The 21259-nt window shown below is 37.3% G+C and overlaps 1 pseudogene; it reads left to right on the forward strand.

Annotated features, from left to right (window-relative positions):
• Positions 1-18588: 18588 nt before the first annotated feature.
• LOC120187840 lies at positions 18589-21220 on the forward strand (annotated as a pseudogene).
• The last annotated feature ends 39 nt before the right edge of the window (positions 21221-21259 follow it).

Raw genomic sequence — 21259 nt, forward strand, 5'->3', positions numbered from 1 at the left:
AACCCTAAGTAACAGGATTATAAGCCTTATTACCTACGTCTAGAATTAGGCTTTTACGAGAACCCGTATCATTACCCTTGGTTCCTACGGCGGTAATCAGGTTTTTATTGGAACATAGCATATTTAACTGAGCTGTGTTAAAGAGAGAATGCTCTAGTGTTACTTTAATATATGAAACGAATGACTCGATGAGTCTTTTACGCCGTATATCCTATCTTTAATAGAGAGTTCTCCTCTATATGAAAGTTGCATTCCCAAGAATCCAAACGACTGAACAACCTTATTGACAGCAGAAACCCAACTCGAGATGGCTCAAAGCAATCAGTGCAAGAAACTGTAGTTGGAAGAGTTATTGGTTGTAGCCATACTAATTCCAAATCAAAATAGCTTGTGACTTGACAAGAGGTAAAGTATACCATCAACTAACAGTGGATTCAAAGTCCAACAATCAGACACATCAGATTAAATTTCTCTGTCACTAAACATCAAAGCTTCAGTTTGTAGCAGAGAGAGAATCTACCTAAGAATCCAATCGACTGAACAACCTTATTGACAGCAGAAACCCAACTCGAGATGGCTCAAAGCAATTGTAATGACTTAGATAGATTTGGGAAATAGAGAAGAAAAAAGCAGAGAGAAAGTAGTAGAATAGAGATGAAAGAAATCTTAATTCATTCAAAATATGCCTAATTTGCTCTTTACACATTACTATTTTATTTGTTTACAATGTACCATAGAACCTAACTAAATGCCAGCTGTGTCCTTGAATAACCGTTCTGTTATTTCCTCAGGTATTTGGCCACTAAATGGGCTAGCTGATCTGTTTGTGGACTTCAGCTCTCTTTTTACGCCGTATATCCTATCTTTAATAGAGAGTTCTCCTCAATCTGAAAGTTGAATTCCCAAGAATCCAATCATCTGAACAACCTTATTGACAACAGAAACCCAACTCGAGATGGCTCAAAGCAATCAGTGCAAGAAACTCTAGTTGGAAGAGTTATTGGTTGTAGTTGTACTAATTCCAAATCAAAATAGCTTGTGACTTGACAAGAGGTAGAGTATACCATCAACTAACAGTGGATTCAAAATCCAACAATCAGAAATATCAGATTAAACTTTCTCTTTCACTGAACACCAAAGCTTCAGTTTGTAGCAGAGAGAAATATACCTAATAAAATTTCCCGGGAAGGTGGACCCCACCACCTGTTCTTTTGATCCATTTCAAGAAGAATGTGACAATGTCCACGCCTAGCAGGATTTCAGGAGAACTCATACGGTAACCCTGAGTAACAGTATTATAAGCCTTATTACCTACGTCTGGAATTAGGCTTTTACGATAACCCATATAATTACCCTTGGTTTCTACGGCGGTAATTAAGCTTTCATTGGAACCCAGTATATTAAACTGAGCTGTGTTAAAGAGAGAATGCTCTTGTGTTACATTAATATATAAAACGAATGACTCGATGAGCCTTTTATGCCGTATATCCTATCTTTAATAGATAGTTCTCCTCTATCTGAAAGTTGCATTCCTAAGAATCCAATCCGCTGAACAACCTTATTGACAGCAGAAACCCAACTCGAGATGGCTCAAAGCAATCAGTGCAAGAAACTATAGTTGGAAGAGTTATTGGTTGTAGCCGTACTAATTCCAAATCAAAATAGCTTGTGACTTGACAAGAGGTAAAGTCTACCATCAACTAACAGTGGATTCAAAGTCCAATAATCAGAAACAACAGATTAAACTTTCTCTGTCACTAAACACCAAAGCTTCAGTTTGTAGCAGAGAGAGAATCTACATAATAAAACGTCCCGGGAAGGTAGACCCCACCACATGTTCTTTTGATCCAGTTCAAGAAGAAGGTGATAATGTCTACGCCTAGCAGGATTTTAGGGGAACTCATACGGTAACCCTAAGGAACAGGATTGTAAGTCTTATTACCTACGTCTGGATTTAGGCTTTTAGGAGAACCCATATCATTACCCTTGGTTCCCACGGCGGTAATCAGGCTTTTATTGGAACCCAGAATATTAAACTGAGCTGTGTTAAAGAGAGAATGCTCTGGTGTTACATTAATATATAAAATGAATGACTCGATGAGTCTTTTACTCCATATATCCTATCTTTAATAGAGAGTTCTCCTCTATCTGAAAGTTGCATTCCCAAGAATCCAATCGGCTGAACAACCTTATTGACAGCAGAAACCCAACTCGAGATGGCTCAAAGCAATCAGTGCAAGAGACTGTAGTTGGAAGAGTTATTGGTTGTAGCCGTACTAATTCCAAATCAAAATAGCTTGTGACTTGACAAGAGGTAAAGTATACCATCAACTAACAGTGGATTCAAAGTCCAACAATCAGAAACATCAGATTAAACTTTCTCTGTCACTAAACACAAAAGCTTCAGTTTGTAACAGAGAGAGAATCTACCTAATAAAACGTCCCGGGAAGGTGGACCCCACCACCTGTTCTTTTGATCCATTTCAAAAAGAAGGTGACAATGTCCACGCCTAGCAGGATTTCAAGGGAACTCATACGGAAACCCTGAGTAACAGTATTGTAAGCCTTATTACCTACAGCTAGAATTAGGCTTTTACGATAACCCATATATTTACCCTTGGTTCTTACGGTGGTAATTAAGCTTTAATTGGAACCCAGCATATTAAACTGAGCTGTGTTAAAGAGAGAATGCTCTAGTGTTACATTAATATATAAAACGAATGACTCGATGAGTCTTTTACGCGTATATCCTATCTTTAATAGAGAGTTCTCCTCTATCTGAAAGTTGCATTCCCAAGAATCCAATCGGATGAACAACCTTAATGACAGTAGAAACCCAACTCGAGATGGCTCAAAGCAATCAGTGCAAGAAACTGTAGTTGGAAGAGTTATTGGTTGTAGCCGTACTAATTCCAAATCAAAATAGCTTGTGACTTGAAAAGAGGTAAAGTATACCATCAACTAACAGTGGATTCAAAGTCCAACAATCAGAAACATCAGATTAAACTTCCTCTGTCACTAAACACCAAAGCTTCAGTTTGTAGCAGAGAGAGAATCTACCTAATAAAATTTCCCGGGAAGGTGGACCCCACCACCTGTTCTTTTGATCCATTTCAAGAAGAAGGTGACAATGTCCACGCCTAGCAGGATTTCAGGGGAACTCATACGGTAACCCTGAGTAACAGTATTGTAAGCCTTATTACCTACGTCTGGAATTAGGCTTTTACGATAACCCATAATTACCCTTGGTTCCTACGGCGGTAATTAAGCTTTCATTGGAACCCAATATATTAAACTGAGATGTGTTAAAGAGAGAATGCTCTAGTGTTACATTAATATATAAAACGAATGACTCGATGAGCCTTTTACGACGTATATCCTATCTTTAATAGAGAGTTCTCCTATATCTGAAAGTTTTATTCCTAAGAATCCAATCAGTTGAACAACCTTATTGACAGCAGAAACCCAACTCGAGATGGCTCAAAGCAATCAGTGCAAGAAACTATAGTTGGAAGAGTTATTGGTTGTAGCCATACTAATTCCAAATCAAAATAGCTTGTGACTTGACAAGAGATAAAGTATACCATCAACTAACAGTGGATTCAAAGTCCAACAATCAAAAACATCAGATTAAACTTTCTCTATCACTAAACACCAAAGCTTCAGTTTATAGCAGAGAGAGAATCTACCTAATAAAACATCCCGGGAAGGTGGACCCCACCACCTGTTCTTTTGATCCATTTCAAGAAGAAGGTGACAATGTCCATACCTAGCAGGATTTCAAGGGAACTCATATGGTAACCCTAAGTAACAGGATTTTAAGCCTTATTACCTACCTATGGAATTTGGCTTTTACGAGAACCCGTATCATTATCCTTGGTTCCTACGTCGGTAATTTGGATTTTATTGGAATCCAATATATTAAACTGAGCTGTGTTAAAGAGAGAATGCTCTAGTGTTACATTAATATATGAAATGAATGAATCGATGAGTCTTTTACGCCGTATATCCTATCTTTAATAGAGAGTTCTCCTATATCTGAAAGTTGTATTCCCAAGAATCCAATCGGCTGAACAACCTTATTGACAGCAGAAACCCAACTCGTGACGGCTCAAAGCAATCAGTGCAAGAAACTATAGTTGGAAGAGTTATTGGTTGTAGCTGTACTAATTCCAAATCAAAATAGCTTGTGACTTGACAAGAGGTAAAGTATACCATCAACTAACAGTGGATTCAAAGTCCAACAATCAGACACATCAGATTAAACTCTCTGTCACTAAAGACCAAAGCTTCAGTTTGTAGTAGAGAGATAATCTACCTAATAAAACATCACGGGAAGGTGGACCCCACCACCTGTTCTTTTGATCTATTTCAAGAAGAATATGACAATGTCCACACCTAACAGGATTTCAGAGGAACTCATACGGTAACCCTAAGTGACAGGATTGTAAGCCTTATTACCTACGTATGGAATTAGGCTTTTACAATAACCCATATAATTACCCTTTTTTCTAAGTCGGTAATTAGCCTTTTACTGGAACCCATTATATTAAATTGAGCTGTGTTAAAGAGAGAATGCTCTAGTGTTACATTAATATATAAAACGAATGACCCGATGAGTCGTTTACGCCGTATATCCTATCTTTAATAGAGAGTTCTCTATCTGAAAGTTGTATTCCCAAGAATACAATCGGATGAACAACCTTATTGACAGCAGAAACCCAACTCGAGATGGCTCAAAGCAATCAGTGCAAGAAACTGTAGTTGGAAGAGTTATTGGTTGTAGCCGTACTAATTCCAAATAAAAATAGCTTGTGACTTGACAAGAGGTAAAGTATACCATCAACTAACAGTGGATTCAAATTCCAACAATCAGAAACATCAGATTAAACTTTCTATATCAGTAAACACCAAAGCTTCAGTTTGTAGCAGAGAGAGAATCTACCTAATAAAACGTCCCGAGAAGGTGGACCCTACCACCTGTTCTTTTGATCCATTTCAAGAAGAAGGTGACAATGTCCACGCCTAGCAGGATTTCAGTGGAACTCATATGCTAACCCTAAGTAACAGGATTATAAGCCTTATTACCTACGTCTAGAATTAGGCTTTTACGAGAACCCGTATCATTACCCTTGGTTCCTACGGCGGTAATCAGGTTTTTATTGGAACATAGCATATTTAACTGAGCTGTGTTAAAGAGAGAATGCTCTAGTGTTACTTTAATATATGAAACGAATGACTCGATGAGTCTTTTACGCCGTATATCCTATCTTTAATAGAGAGTTCTCCTCTATATGAAAGTTGCATTCCCAAGAATCCAAACGACTGAACAACCTTATTGACAGCAGAAACCCAACTCGAGATGGCTCAAAGCAATCAGTGCAAGAAACTGTAGTTGGAAGAGTTATTGGTTGTAGCCATACTAATTCCAAATCAAAATAGCTTGTGACTTGACAAGAGGTAAAGTATACCATCAACTAACAGTGGATTCAAAGTCCAACAATCAGACACATCAGATTAAACTTTCTCTGTCACTAAACATCAAAGCTTCAGTTTGTAGCAGAGAGAGAATCTACCTAAGAATCCAATCGACTGAACAACCTTATTGACAGCAGAAACCCAACTCGAGATGGCTCAAAGCAATTGTAATGACTTAGATAGATTTGGGAAATAGAGAAGAAGAAAAGCAGAGAGAAAGTAGTAGAATAGAGATGAAAGAAATCTTAATTCATTCAAAATATGCCTAATTTGCTCTTTACACATTACTATTTTATTTGTTTACAATGTACCATAGAACCTAACTAAATGCCAGCTGTTGTCCTTGAATAACCGTTCTGTTATTTCCTCAGGTATTTGGCCACTAAATGGGCTAGCTGATCTGTTTGTGGACTTCAGCTCTCTTTTTACGCCGTATATCCTATCTTTAATAGAGAGTTCTCCTCAATCTGAAAGTTGAATTCCCAAGAATCCAATCATCTGAACAACCTTATTGACAACAGAAACCCAACTCGAGATGGCTCAAAGCAATCAGTGCAAGAAACTCTAGTTGGAAGAGTTATTGGTTGTAGTTGTACTAATTCCAAATCAAAATAGCTTGTGACTTGACAAGAGGTAGAGTATACCATCAACTAACAGTGGATTCAAAATCCAACAATCAGAAATATCAGATTAAACTTTCTCTTTCACTGAACACCAAAGCTTCAGTTTGTAGCAGAGAGAGAATATACCTAATAAAATTTCCCGGGAAGGTGGACCCCACCACCTGTTCTTTTGATCCATTTCAAGAAGAATGTGACAATGTCCACGCCTAGCAGGATTTCAGGAGAACTCATACGGTAACCCTGAGTAACAGTATTATAAGCCTTATTACCTACGTCTGGAATTAGGCTTTTACGATAACCCATATAATTACCCTTGGTTTCTACGGCGGTAATTAAGCTTTCATTGGAACCCAGTATATTAAACTGAGCTGTGTTAAAGAGAGAATGCTCTTGTGTTACATTAATATATAAAACGAATGACTCGATGAGCCTTTTATGCCGTATATCCTATCTTTAATAGATAGTTCTCCTCTATCTGAAAGTTGCATTCCTAAGAATCCAATCCGCTGAACAACCTTATTGACAGCAGAAACCCAACTCGAGATGGCTCAAAGCAATCAGTGCAAGAAACTATAGTTGGAAGAGTTATTGGTTGTAGCCGTACTAATTCCAAATCAAAATAGCTTGTGACTTGACAAGAGGTAAAGTCTACCATCAACTAACAGTGGATTCAAAGTCCAATAATCAGAAACAACAGATTAAACTTTCTCTGTCACTAAACACCAAAGCTTCAGTTTGTAGCAGAGAGAGAATCTACATAATAAAACGTCCCGGGAAGGTAGACCCCACCACCTGTTCTTTTGATCCAGTTCAAGAAGAAGGTGATAATGTCTACGCCTAGCAGGATTTTAGGGGAACTCATACGGTAACCCTAAGGAACAGGATTGTAAGTCTTATTACCTACGTCTGGATTTAGGCTTTTAGGAGAACCCATATCATTACCCTTGGTTCCCACGGCGGTAATCAGGCTTTTATTGGAACCCAGAATATTAAACTGAGCTGTGTTAAAGAGAGAATGCTCTGGTGTTACATTAATATATAAAATGAATGACTCGATGAGTCTTTTACTCCATATATCCTATCTTTAATAGAGAGTTCTCCTCTATCTGAAAGTTGCATTCCCAAGAATCCAATCGGCTGAACAACCTTATTGACAGCAGAAACCCAACTCGAGATGGCTCAAAGCAATCAGTGCAAGAGACTGTAGTTGGAAGAGTTATTGGTTGTAGCCGTACTAATTCCAAATCAAAATAGCTTGTGACTTGACAAGAGGTAAAGTATACCATCAACTAACAGTGGATTCAAAGTCCAACAATCAGAAACATCAGATTAAACTTTCTCTGTCACTAAACACAAAAGCTTCAGTTTGTAACAGAGAGAGAATCTACCTAATAAAACGTCCCGGGAAGGTGGACCCCACCACCTGTTCTTTTGATCCATTTCAAAAAGAAGGTGACAATGTCCACGCCTAGCAGGATTTCAAGGGAACTCATACGGAAACCCTGAGTAACAGTATTGTAAGCCTTATTACCTACAGCTAGAATTAGGCTTTTACGATAACCCATATATTTACCCTTGGTTCTTACGGTGGTAATTAAGCTTTAATTGGAACCCAGCATATTAAACTGAGCTGTGTTAAAGAGAGAATGCTCTAGTGTTACATTAATATATAAAACGAATGACTCGATGAGTCTTTTACGCCGTATATCCTATCTTTAATAGAGAGTTCTCCTCTATCTGAAAGTTGCATTCCCAAGAATCCAATCGGATGAACAACCTTAATGACAGTAGAAACCCAACTCGAGATGGCTCAAAGCAATCAGTGCAAGAAACTGTAGTTGGAAGAGTTATTGGTTGTAGCCGTACTAATTCCAAATCAAAATAGCTTGTGACTTGAAAAGAGGTAAAGTATACCATCAACTAACAGTGGATTCAAAGTCCAACAATCAGAAACATCAGATTAAACTTCCTCTGTCACTAAACACCAAAGCTTCAGTTTGTAGCAGAGAGAGAATCTACCTAATAAAATTTCCCGGGAAGGTGGACCCCACCACCTGTTCTTTTGATCCATTTCAAGAAGAAGGTGACAATGTCCACGCCTAGCAGGATTTCAGGGGAACTCATACGGTAACCCTGAGTAACAGTATTGTAAGCCTTATTACCTACGTCTGGAATTAGGCTTTTACGATAACCCATATAATTACCCTTGGTTCCTACGGCGGTAATTAAGCTTTCATTGGAACCCAATATATTAAACTGAGATGTGTTAAAGAGAGAATGCTCTAGTGTTACATTAATATATAAAACGAATGACTCGATGAGCCTTTTACGACGTATATCCTATCTTTAATAGAGAGTTCTCCTATATCTGAAAGTTTTATTCCTAAGAATCCAATCAGTTGAACAACCTTATTGACAGCAGAAACCCAACTCGAGATGGCTCAAAGCAATCAGTGCAAGAAACTATAGTTGGAAGAGTTATTGGTTGTAGCCATACTAATTCCAAATCAAAATAGCTTGTGACTTGACAAGAGATAAAGTATACCATCAACTAACAGTGGATTCAAAGTCCAACAATCAAAAACATCAGATTAAACTTTCTCTATCACTAAACACCAAAGCTTCAGTTTATAGCAGAGAGAGAATCTACCTAATAAAACATCCCGGGAAGGTGGACCCCACCACCTGTTCTTTTGATCCATTTCAAGAAGAAGGTGACAATGTCCATACCTAGCAGGATTTCAAGGGAACTCATACGGTAACCCTAAGTAACAGGATTATAAGCCTTATTACCTACGTCTGGAATTAGGCTTTTACGAGAACTCGTATCATTACCCTTGGTTCCTACGTCGGTAATTAGGCTTTTATTGGAACCCAGTATATTAAACTGAGCTGTGTTAAAGAGAGAATGCTCTAGTGTTACATTAATATATAAAACGAATGACTCGATGAGTCTTTTACGTCGTATATCATATCTTTAGTTGAGAGTTCTCTTCTATCTGAAAGTTGCATTCCCAAGAATCCAATCGGCTGAACAACCTTATTGACAGCTGAAACCCAACTCGAGATGGCTCAAAGCAATCAGTGCAAGAAACTGTAGTTGGAAGAGTTATTGGTTGTAGCCGTACTAATTCCAAATCAAAATAGCTTGTGACTTGACAAGAGGTAAAGTATACCATCAACTAACAGTGGATACAAAGTCCAACAATCATAAACATCATATTAAACTTTCTCTGTCACTAAGCACCAAAGCTTCAATTTGTAGTAGAGAGAGAATCTATTTAATAAAACGTCCCGGGAAGGTGGACCCTACCACCAATTCTTTTGATCCATTTCAAGAAGAAGGCGACAATGTCCACGCCTAACAGGATTTCAGGGGAACTCATACGGTAACCCTGAGTAACAGTATTGTAAGCCTTATTACCTACGGCTGGAATTAGGCTTTTACGATAACCCATATAATTACCCTTGGTTCCTACGGCGGTAATTAAGCTTTAATCTGAACCCAGTATATTAAACTTAGCTGTGTTAAAGAGAGAATGCTCTAGTGTTACATTAATATAAAAAATGAATGACCCGATGATTCTTTTACGCCGTATATCCTATCTTTAATAGAGAGTTCTCCTCTATCTGAAAGTTACATTCCCAAGAATCCAATCGGCTGAACAACCTTATTGACAGCAGAAACCCAACTCGAGATGGCTCAAAGCAATCAGTGCAAGAAACTATAGTTGGAAGAGTTATTGGTTATAGCCGTACTAATTCCAAATCAAAATAGCTTGTGACTTGACAAGAGATAAAGTATACCATCAACTAACAGTGGATTCAAAGTCCAATAATCAGAAACATCATATTAAACTTTCTCTATCACTAAACACCAAAGCTTCAGTTTGTAGCAGAGAGAGAATCTACCTAATAAAACGTCCCGGGAAGGTGGACCCCACCACCTGTTCTTTTGATCTATTTCAAGAAGAAGGTGACAATGTCTACGCCTAGCAGGATTTTAGGGGAACTCATACAGTAACCCTAAGTAACAGGATTATAAGCCTTATTACCTACGTCTGGAATTAGGCTTTTACGAGAACCCGTATCATTACCCTTGGTTCCTACGTCGGTAATTAGGCTTTTATTGGAACCCAGTATATTAAACTGAGCTGTGTTAAAGAGAGAATGCTCTAGTGTTACATTATTATCTAAAACGAATGACTCGATGAGTCTTATACGCCGTATATCCTATCTTTATTAGAGAGTTCTCCTCTATCTGAAAGTTGCATTCCCAAGAATCCAATCGGCTGAAAAACCTTATTGACAGCAGAAACCCAACTCGAGATGGCTCAAAGCAATCAGTGCAAGAAACTGTAGTTAGAAGAGTTATTGGTTGTAGCCGTACTAATTCCAAATCAAAATAGCTTGTGACTTGACAAGAGGTAAAGTATACCATCAACTAACAGTGGATTCAAAGTCCAATAATCAGACACATCAGATTAAACTTTCTCTGTCACTAAACACCAATGATTCAGTTTGTAGCAGAGAGAGAATCTACCCAAGAATCCAATCGGCCGAACAACCTTATTGACAGCAGAAACCCAACTCGAGATGGCTCAAAGCAATAAGTGCAAGAAACTATAGTTGGAAGAGTTATTGGTTGTAGCCGTACTAATTCCAAATCAAAATAGCTTGTGACTTGACAAGAGGTAAAGTATACCATCAACTAACAGTGGATTCAAAGTCCAACAATCCGAAACATCAGATTAAACTTTATCTTTCACTAAACACCAAAGCTTCAGTTTATAGCAGAGAGAGAATCTACCTAATAAAACGTCCCGAGAAGGTGGACCCCACCACCTGTTCTTTTGATCCATTTCAAGAAGAATGTGACAATGTCCACGCCTAGTAGGATTTCAGGGGAACTTATACGGTAACCCTAAGTAACAAAATTGTAAACCTTATTACCTACGTCTGGAATTAGTCTTTTACGATAACCCATATAATTACCCTTGGTTCCTATGTCGGTAATTTGGCTTTTATTGGAACCCAGTATATTAAACTGAGTTGTGTTAAAGAGAGAATGCTCTAGTGTTACATTAATATATAAAATGAATGACTCGATGAGTCTTTTACCCCGTATATCCTATCTTTAATAGAGAGTTTTCCTCTATCTGAAAGTTGTATTCCCAAGAATCCAATCGGCTGAACAACCTTATTGACAGCAGAAACCCAACTCGAGATGGCACAAAGCAATCAGTGCAAGAAACTGTAGTTGGAAGAGTTATTGGTTGTAGCTGTACTAATTCCAAATCAAAATAGCTTGTGACTTGACAAGAGGTAAAGTATACCATCAACTAACAGTGGATTCAAAGTCCAACAATCAGACACATCAGATTAAACTTTCTCTGTCACTAAATACCAAAGCTTCAGTTTGTAGTAGAGAGAGAATCTACCTAATAAACCGTCGCAGGAAGGTGGACCCCACCACCTGTAGTTTTGATCCATTTCAAGAAGAAGGTGACAATGTCCACGCCTAGCAGGATTTTAGGGGAACTCATACGGTAACCCTAAGTAACAGGATTGTAAGCCTTATTACCTACCTCTGGAATTAGGCTTTTACGAGAACCCATATCATTACCCTTTTTTCATACGTTGGTAATTAGGCTTTTATTAGAACCCAGTATATTAAATTGAGCTGTGTTAAAGAGTGAATGCTCTAGTGTTACATTAATATATAAAATGAATGACTCGATGAGTATTTTACGCCGTATATCCTATCTTTAATAGAGAGTTCTACTCTATCTGAAAGTTGCATTCCCAAGAATCCAATCGGCTGAACAACCTTATTGACAGCAGAAACCCAACTCGAGATGGCTCAAAGCAATCAGTGCAAGAAACTGTAGTTGGAAGAGTTATTGGTTGTAGCCGTACTAATTCCAAATCAAAATAGCTTGTGACTTGACAAGAGGTAAAGTATACCGTCAACTAACAGTGGATTCAAAGTCCAACAATCAGACACATCAGATTAAACTTTCTCTGTCACTAAAGACCAAAGCTTCAGTTTATAGCAGAGAGAGAATCTACCTAATAAAATGTCCCGTGAAGGTGGACCCCACCACCTGTTCTTTTGATCCATTTCAAGACGAAGGTGACATTGTCCACGCCTAGCAGGATTTTAGGGGAACTAATACGGTAACCCTAAGTAACATGATTATAAGCCTTATTACCTACGTCTGGAATTAGGCTTTTACGATAACCCATATAATTACCCTTTTTTCATACGTCGGTAATTAGGCTTTTATTGGAACCCAATATATTAAACTGAGCTGTGTTAAAGAGAGAATGCTCTAGTGTTACATTAATATATAAAACGAATGACTCGATGAGTCTTTTACGCCGTATATCCTATCTTTAATAGAGAGTTCTCCTCTATCTGAAAGTTGCATTCCCAAGAATCCAATCGGCTGAACAACCTTATTGACAGCAGAAACCCAACTCGAGATGGCTCAAAGCAATCAGTGCAAGAAACTGTAGTTGGAAGAGTTATTGGTTGTAGCCGTACTAATTCCAAATCAAAATAGCTTGTGACTTGACAATAGGTAAAGTATACCATCAACTAACAGTGGATTCAAAGTCCAACAATCAGAAACATCAGATTAAACTTTCTCTATCACTAAACACCAAAGCTTCAGTTTGTAGCAGAGAGAGAATCTACCTAATAAAACGTCCCGAGAAGGTAGACCCCACCACCTGTTCTTTTGATCCATTTCAAGAAGAAGGTGACAATGTCCACGCCTAGCAGGATTTCAGGGGAACTCATACAGTAACCCTAAGTAACAGGATTGTAAGCCTTGTTACCTACATCTGGAATTAGGCTTTTACGAGAACCCGTATCATTACCCTTCGTTCCTACGTCGGTAATTAGGCTTTTATTGGAACCCAGTATATTAAACGGAGCTGTGTTAAAGAGAGAATGCTCTAGTGTTACATTAATATATAAAATGAATGTCTCGATGAGTCTTTTACGCCGTCTATCCTATCTTTAATAGAGAGTTCTTCTCTATCTGAAAGTTGCATTCCCAAGAATCCAATCGGCTAAACAACCTTATTGACAGCAGAAACCCAACTCGAGATGGCTCAAAGTAATCAGTGCAAGAAACGGTAGTTGGAAGAGTTATTGGTTGTAGCTGTACTAATTCCAAATCAAAATAGCTTATGACTTGACAAGAGGTAAAGTATACCATCAACTAACAGTGGATTCAAAGTCCAACAATCAGACACATCAGATTAAACTCTCTGTCACTAAAGACCAAAGCTTCAGTTTGTAGTAGAGAGAGAATCTACCTAATAAAACGTCCTGGGAAGGTAGACCGCACCACCTGTTCTTTTGATCCATTTCAAGAAGAATGTGACAATGTCCACGCCTAGTAGGATTTTAGGGGAACTCATACGGTAACCCTAAGTAAAAGGATTGTAAGCTTTATTACCTACCTCTGGAATTAGGCTTTTACGAGAACCCATATCATTACCCTTTTTTCCTACGTCGGTATCTAGGCTTTTATTGGAACCCAGTATATTAAACTGAGCTGTGTTAAAGAGAAAATGCTCTAGTGTTACATTAATATATAAAATGAATGACTCGATGAGTCTTTTACGCCGTATATCCTATCTTTAATAGAGAGTTCTCTATCTGAAAGTTGCATTCCCAAGAATCCAATCGGCTGAACAACCTTATTGACAGCAGAAACCCAACTCGAGATGGCTCAAAGCAATCAGTGCAAGAAACTATAGTTGGAAGAGTTATTGGCTGTAGCCGTACTAATTCCAAATCAAAATAGCTTGTGACTTGACAAGAGGTAAAGTATACCATCAACTAACAGTGGATTCAAAGTCCAACAATAAGAAACAGCAGATTAAACTTTCTCTGTCACTAAACACCAAAGCTTCAGTTTGTAATAGAGAGAGAATCTACCTAATAAAACATCCCAGGAAGGTGGACCCCACCACCTGTTCTTTTGATCCATTTCAAGAAGAAGGTGACAATGTTCACGCCTAGTAGGATTTCAGGGGAACTCATACGTTAACAATTGTTAATAGGCGTGACAAAAAAGCACATCTAGACGTTATCTAATTACTTAGGTTGCCACAGTGGAGAGTTAAATGTCTCCAACAGTTACCTTTTCACCCTTTAAATAAAAATACAATCCCTAACTTTCAAATTTCTTCTTCTTACTCTCTTTTTCTCTCTAGCAAACAATACTCACAAAATCAAACGACATCCCAATCGAATCTTCATTAACATATAACTTACAATAATAGAGAGAAGTAAAAAGATGAGATGACAAGAAGAAGATGATAAAGATAAGACAATGCAAGAACATTATTTTATGTGAAAGAGGGAAAATGTATTCAAAGCATATGAGATTTTGATTCATCAAAGAAAGCAAAAACATCCCCGCAAGGGAAGATGTTCATGGAGGAACATTATTTTATGTGGGCAAATCCAGAGAATAAAGACAAAGATTAATACATCTAAATGGTAAGATTTTGAAACCGTGTAAGAAACTAAACGAGGCAGCAAGCACAAAAAGCTTCATGAAATGAAACAATAAAAGATTAAACCAAATCTGAAACATACAGTAGACAGATCCCATGAAAGAAAGGTAGTGTTTTAAAATTCCCAGACTAGATTTTCCTTCCTGATAACCGTTGGTATCGGAACCGTCTTTCGGTTATGCCCGGAATTGGACTTCGACTTGGATTAAATGAATTGGAGTCGCCACCGACCATTTTAAAACGAATTTAGGTGGGTCGGGCACCATCTTACCTGATCTGCGTTGTACCAGAAACGTGTCGGGTTCGGGAGTCGATTACGGTCAAGGAAGGATTATCACCCTTGAACCACCCTTTCGGTACCAATAAATTTATCGGTTGTCTTTAGTTGCGAAAATAAAAAATTAAAATTAAAATTTAGATTACTCGATTCAAATTGTTTACCTTTGATTGATGGAAATTACTACTGAGAATGAAGGGAAAAAAATGTTAGATTGAAATAAAAAATGAAAATGAATATAGAAAAGGAAAGAGAAAATGTTAGTATAAAATTAAAGAAAATAGATAAAGATGAATAATAATAAATATTAAATAATTAAATAAAATAAGAAATCAAAAGGGAAAAATGAGGAAAGGATTAAATTTTAAAAGCAATAAAACAATATGGAGAAAAATGATGATAAAATAAAATAAAATAAAATAGAGGATTAAATTGAAACGAATGGGGAAAAATGGACTGTAAAAGAAAAAAAATAAGTTAGGGGGTCAATTCACAAAATATAAAACTATAAGCAGGGATCGAATTGATTAAATTGGAAATTTAGAGGCCACATTACAACTGGGGACTAGATTGAAAAGCGATTCAAACCATCAGGGACTGCAGAGAGAATTTAAGAATCCATTAATTGCAAACGGGTCCTTGAGATATAAATATTTAAAAACCCTTATTCCTCCTCCATTCTCACAATTTCTCAAAACTGATAACTCTCTCTCAACTCTCAAGAGTCTCTCAAAGCTCCTCCTGGCCAATGGCCGACCGGAACCCGACGACAGCCCACCGCGGCGGCCGGAAAAACTAAACCTTATAAATATACTCCCTTTAATCCCGTACACCCAAACCTGATACCTGAAATACAAAAACTTACCTCTACCAGTGTATATCTAGGCGTAAAGTTTTGATTTTTACCCTTAAACCGTTTGTATTCCCAGCGACCCCTCCTCTTCCGACGAGTTCCACGACCGAAGCCTCACCTCCTGTGCGAGTGGTTTGCTTTGTGACTTGTAATTCTGTTTTTTTTTTTTTGTGATGTGTAGTATAGGTAGGGGTGTTCAAAATTCGGTTTTAACCGAATTAACCGACCGAACCGAATTAGTTCGGTTAATTCGGTCGGGGAACGGTTAAGGATTTTTTTTGAAATTCGGTTAACGGTTAATTCGGTTCGAAATCGATTAATTAACTGAATTAACCGAATTAATATAATTATATTAAGAGGCCCAATCCATTTAAAACCCATTTAAAACCCAAATCAATATTAATTAATTAAAATAATATCAAAACTAAATGCAAAATGTTTGAATCAAATTAATTAGATATTATTTATAATTAGATATTATTTAAATTAATTGTAAATTGTTATTTTAATTAAAAAATATTAAATTCTAAAATTCTAAAAAATTTCGGTTAATTCGAAAATTAACCGAAATTTATTCGGTTCGGTTAATATTTTCGAAAAAAAATTCGGTTCGTTTAACGGTTAAAGAAAAAAAAAGTTCGGTTAATTCGAAAATGGTATTTCAGTCGATTCGACCACCGAATTAACAGAATGAACACCCCTAAGTATAGGTTTGTGTGGGTTTTTTTTGAATTTCGTGGGTTGTTGTGGTGATTTTGGTACCGTGAGGTTCTCGTCGTAGATCTTGTGGTTTGGTTTTGATTTTGTTCAACTGTGGTGGTCTGGCTCACTGTGTTGTTGTTTGATGATACCCCCGTTTCTTTTGCTCTCTGTTCGTTGTCTGGCTTTAATGACTGTTGTTCTGTGGTGTGATGTTGGGTACTGTGTTTTTGGTACTGTGGTTCTCGATGGCTCTGTATCCCCCCCGGCAGTGGCTTGGTGGGGGTATTTATAACCCACCGGTGGCCTGTTGGTTCCGATTACTATGGTGACACTCGTCGTTGACTGGAGATTTCGGGATGGGTCAGTCCCGATTTCCCCAGCCGAAAATCTCGCGCCGTTGTGACGTGCCTTGACTGGCTCTCGGTCTCCCTGTTTCCTTTGCGGCGCCTGTTGAACATCTAGAAACCCTAACCTGAGATTGGGTTGGGTCAGGCCCAAACGTGACTGGACTCTCTTGGACTTGGACAAAAACGAAAAAAAATTAATTAATTAATTAATAAAACAAGTAAATAGAAAAAAATAATAATACTATATAATATATATATTTCAAAAAATATTTTTAAACTATATTATATTTTTAAAAAAGATTTCAAAACTATACATTATATAGTTTTCAAAATGTTTTAAAAATATATATAAGTTTTCAAAAAATATTTCTAAAACTATATATTATATAATTTTTTAAAAATGTTTTTTAAAACTATATATTATATAATTTTTCAAAAATGTTTTTAAAACTATATATTATATAATTTTTTCAAAAATATTTTTAAAACGATGTATTATATAATTTCTCAAAAATGTTTTAAAAAACTATATATTATATAAGTTTTCAAAATTGTTTTAAAAACTATATAATATATAAATATTTTCAAAACTATATATTATATATATTTTAAAAATGTTTTCAAAAACTATATAATATATAAAATTTTGAAAATCATTTTCTGAAAATTATATATTATATTTCGTCAAAAAACATTTTCACAAACTATATTCTATATATATATAATAAATATATATATATATAAATAACTCCGGGCGAAAATGAGTGTGTGGAGTTTGACTAAGCAAGAAAGGAACCTAGAATTGAGAAAACAAAGGAGATGGTGAAATCATATGTAAAAATATATAGTAAGTAAATAGTTCTATGAAGGAACGTTGAAGAACACAAGTGAGAAAAAGAAAAATTCAAAACAAATAAAGCCTTTGCTTTAAGCAACAACACCAAGCAGGATCGATGTAGAAGATTAGAAGACTAAGGCAAAAAAAAAAAAAAATTGGGGTTGGGTTGAAGAAGAAGAAAAGCCTGTTAAATGGTCTTGTCCAACTTTTTTTTTCACGCCTATTAACGGTTATTAACTAACAAATGATAACATTAACGATCGATTTGTACCTTTTTAAACATTAATGGTGAGAACGAACACTAACTTAAACATTAGTGATCATTGACGTAGTTTACCAACAATAATATAGCAAATGATAAAGAATTCCAATGTCCAAACTTTTACTCTTTATTTCAACGAAAAGATGTTGTGATGAGAGAATCGAGGAAGACCAACATTTTCCCATATATTCTTTACCACATGCTGCAGCCTGTAATTAAACAAACCAAAATATTTCACTGGGGGTTGGACTATAAATTAAGCATTAACCCAGGTTTTAATATATACCAAAAATTGTAATACTATGAAATTTACTTCATCATCTTCTATATCAATACATTACCTTTAAAAATCACATTTATTATAATAAATATAATTCTAAAAGTGGATGATGAATATAAAATTTTGATAATAAATAATTGATTAATTTTATATATGGTAAGAAAGAGATGTTGGACCTAATCATCATGTTAGTAATGGACCAACGAAAGCATCATTTTGAAGATAAAATAATGGCACTACCTCTTCTTTCATACTAATTTATATATGGTTTCCAATAATTTAAATTAAAGTGATAAGATTATTATCAATTGCATCGTGCTTATAATTATTGCAATTTATTTAAATTGTTGACCATAAAGCATATCTAAATTACTACTAATGTTCCCCAGCTCCAACATTTCATGAAAAATATTACCTTCTTCATCCTAAATTACTACTAATGTTGTTGTTCTTCTTGTTTTTGCTCCAGCAAACACTTTCTTCTGCACAAATTTACACCCCAATTGAGAATATTGCTCTAGATTGTGGTTCTTCAACTTCAGCCAACTATGCGGCACCGGACGGTCGTCGATGGACTGGCGATAAGGCCTCTCCGTTTGCCGTCATCGACGAATCCGGTAGCAAATCGGTATCGGCTAGTGTCCGAACCCCCAACAGCTCTTTCCATCGTGTCCCTTACATGACTGCCAGAATATCCAAATCCGAATTCACCTACATGTTTCCAGTCTCTGCAGGTCAAAAATTTATAAGGCTCTATTTCGACCCTGCTCGATATCATGGCTTTGACACCTCTATCTATTTCTTCTCCGTCAAGGTAGGACCCTATACGTTGCTCGATAACTTCACCGCTTCCCTTCCGTCCGATCGTTCGAGACAAGCCTCGTCGATTAAAGAGATTTGTGTTAACTTGATGCACGATCAAACTCTTAATGTAACTTTTACTCCATCTGCAGTCGATGTTTATGCTTTTGTCAATGGAATCGAGATTGTTTCGATGCCTACTAATCTCTACTACCACCCGAGTTCCGATCATCATGGAGTTCCTATCATAGGTCAGAATGCCCGTTTCTCGATCGATAACTATACTGCACTCCAGAATGTGCATCGGTTAAATGTCGGTGGTCCATCGATCTCAGCCGCAAATGATACAGGCATGTATCGGAACTGGTATAACGACATAGATTATCTGGTGCAAGGTGGTGTTGTTCCTAGTAATACAAGTATTAAACTCGAATATGATAAGATACCTGAATATGCAGCTCCTAATAATGTGTATACAACAGCTCGATCCATGGGAAATAACGGAACAGAGAACTTGTTGTACAATTTGACATGGATTTTACCAGTTGATTCCGGATTTAGGTACCTAGTCCGACTCCATTTCTGCGAATTTGATCCGTTGGTGGAAGAGATGAGCGATAGGCGGTTTCGGATCTTTATAGATAACAAGACGGCAGATGCTGCATTCTCCGTGATCGAAGAAGCGGGCGGTAATGGGAAACCGACCTACATGGACTATGTGGTTATGATTGGAAACGTTAGTGATAAGAGTGAGCATTCCCTCTTTATAGCTTTGCATCCTAATGAAGATTTTAGTGGATATACAGATGCTATATTGAATGGACTTGAAGTCTTCAAGTTGAATAACTCCGGTGGCAATCTTGCTCGACCGAATTCCTTGCCCAATCGACCAACAGCAGGCACTGAGCGAACAAGTCTGAAAGCAGATAAGTCGAACTTAAAGAGGAAATTGCTTTTTCCAATCGGTTTTGGTGGACTAGGCTTGTTGATTGTACTTGTGTTATTATGTTTTCAGCGTTTGGCGACATAGAAGATGAAGCAGTATGGTTCACACAAACCATCCTGTTTTTGCTGCTTGGTGGATCGTTACAAAGGGAAATCATCGGCCGGGGCGAAAACCTCATCATTTCCTGATGAAATGTGCCGTCGGTTTTCGCTAGATGAGATCAAAGCTGCCACTAGTGACTTCCATGAAGCATTGATTATCGGGGTAGGCGGTTTCGGAAATGTATACAAAGGCTTCCTGGACAATGGCAAAACAATAGTGGCCATCAAACGTTTGAATCCGGAGTCGAAACAAGGTGCACGAGAGTTCACGACCGAGATCGAGATACTATCCCAGCTTCGGCACATTCACTTGGTCTCTCTGATCGGATATTGCAACGACGATAACGAGATGATGCTTGTGTACGATTACATGATCAATGGAACTCTCCGCGATCACATTTATGACACTACCAACGATTCTCTAACATGGAAGCAGAGGCTCGGGATATGTCATGGGGCTGCAATTGGATTGAACTACCTTCATACAGAAGTGAAACATACTGTGATTCACCGTGACGTTAAGACCAGCAATATCCTCCTAGACAATAAGTTCACTGCAAAAGTTTCGGATTTCGGCTTGTCGAAACTGGATCACAAGATTGACATGGTCAATACTGGCGTAAAGGGCACATGGGGATACTTGGATCCCGAATACGCTCGCGGTCATCGATTAACCGAGAAATCAGATGTATACTCATTTGGGGTAGTACTATTCGAAGCTTTATGCGCAAGAAAAGCTTTGGACAAGAGATTGTCAATGGAGCAAATGAACTTAGCACATTGGGTTAAAAAATGCATTGCTGATGGGACTCTTCATCTAGCCATTGATCCAAAGCTGAAGGGAAAGATAGCTCCAGAGTGCTTGAAGGTGTTTGTTGAAATTGCTGAGAGTTGCATACAAGACATGGGAGTGCAGCGGCCATCGATGAATGATGTAATGGAAAGGCTTGGATTTGCATTGGAGCTTCAAGAATCTGCTGATGCTGAGTTATTGAAGAACGACTGCAGCGATGATCATCGCTATCCCGAAATCGTTTTTCCGGCTGATGGGCGAGTTAATGTCGAATCCAAGGCTTTGGATTCCGATGTTATTGATGTCCAAAATCCCAACCCTGATTCAGGGAGTATTGCATCTTCTGATATGTTGTAAAACACCATTACAGGATAATGATTACGATTTTATAGATTTTAGTTGAGTTTTCCAAAT

The sequence above is a fragment of the Hibiscus syriacus genome, unplaced genomic scaffold, assembly GCF_006381635.1.
Source record: "Hibiscus syriacus cultivar Baekdansim isolate YM2019G1 unplaced genomic scaffold, ASM638163v2 tig00113726_pilon, whole genome shotgun sequence".
Taxonomy (NCBI): Eukaryota; Viridiplantae; Streptophyta; class Magnoliopsida; order Malvales; family Malvaceae; genus Hibiscus; species Hibiscus syriacus.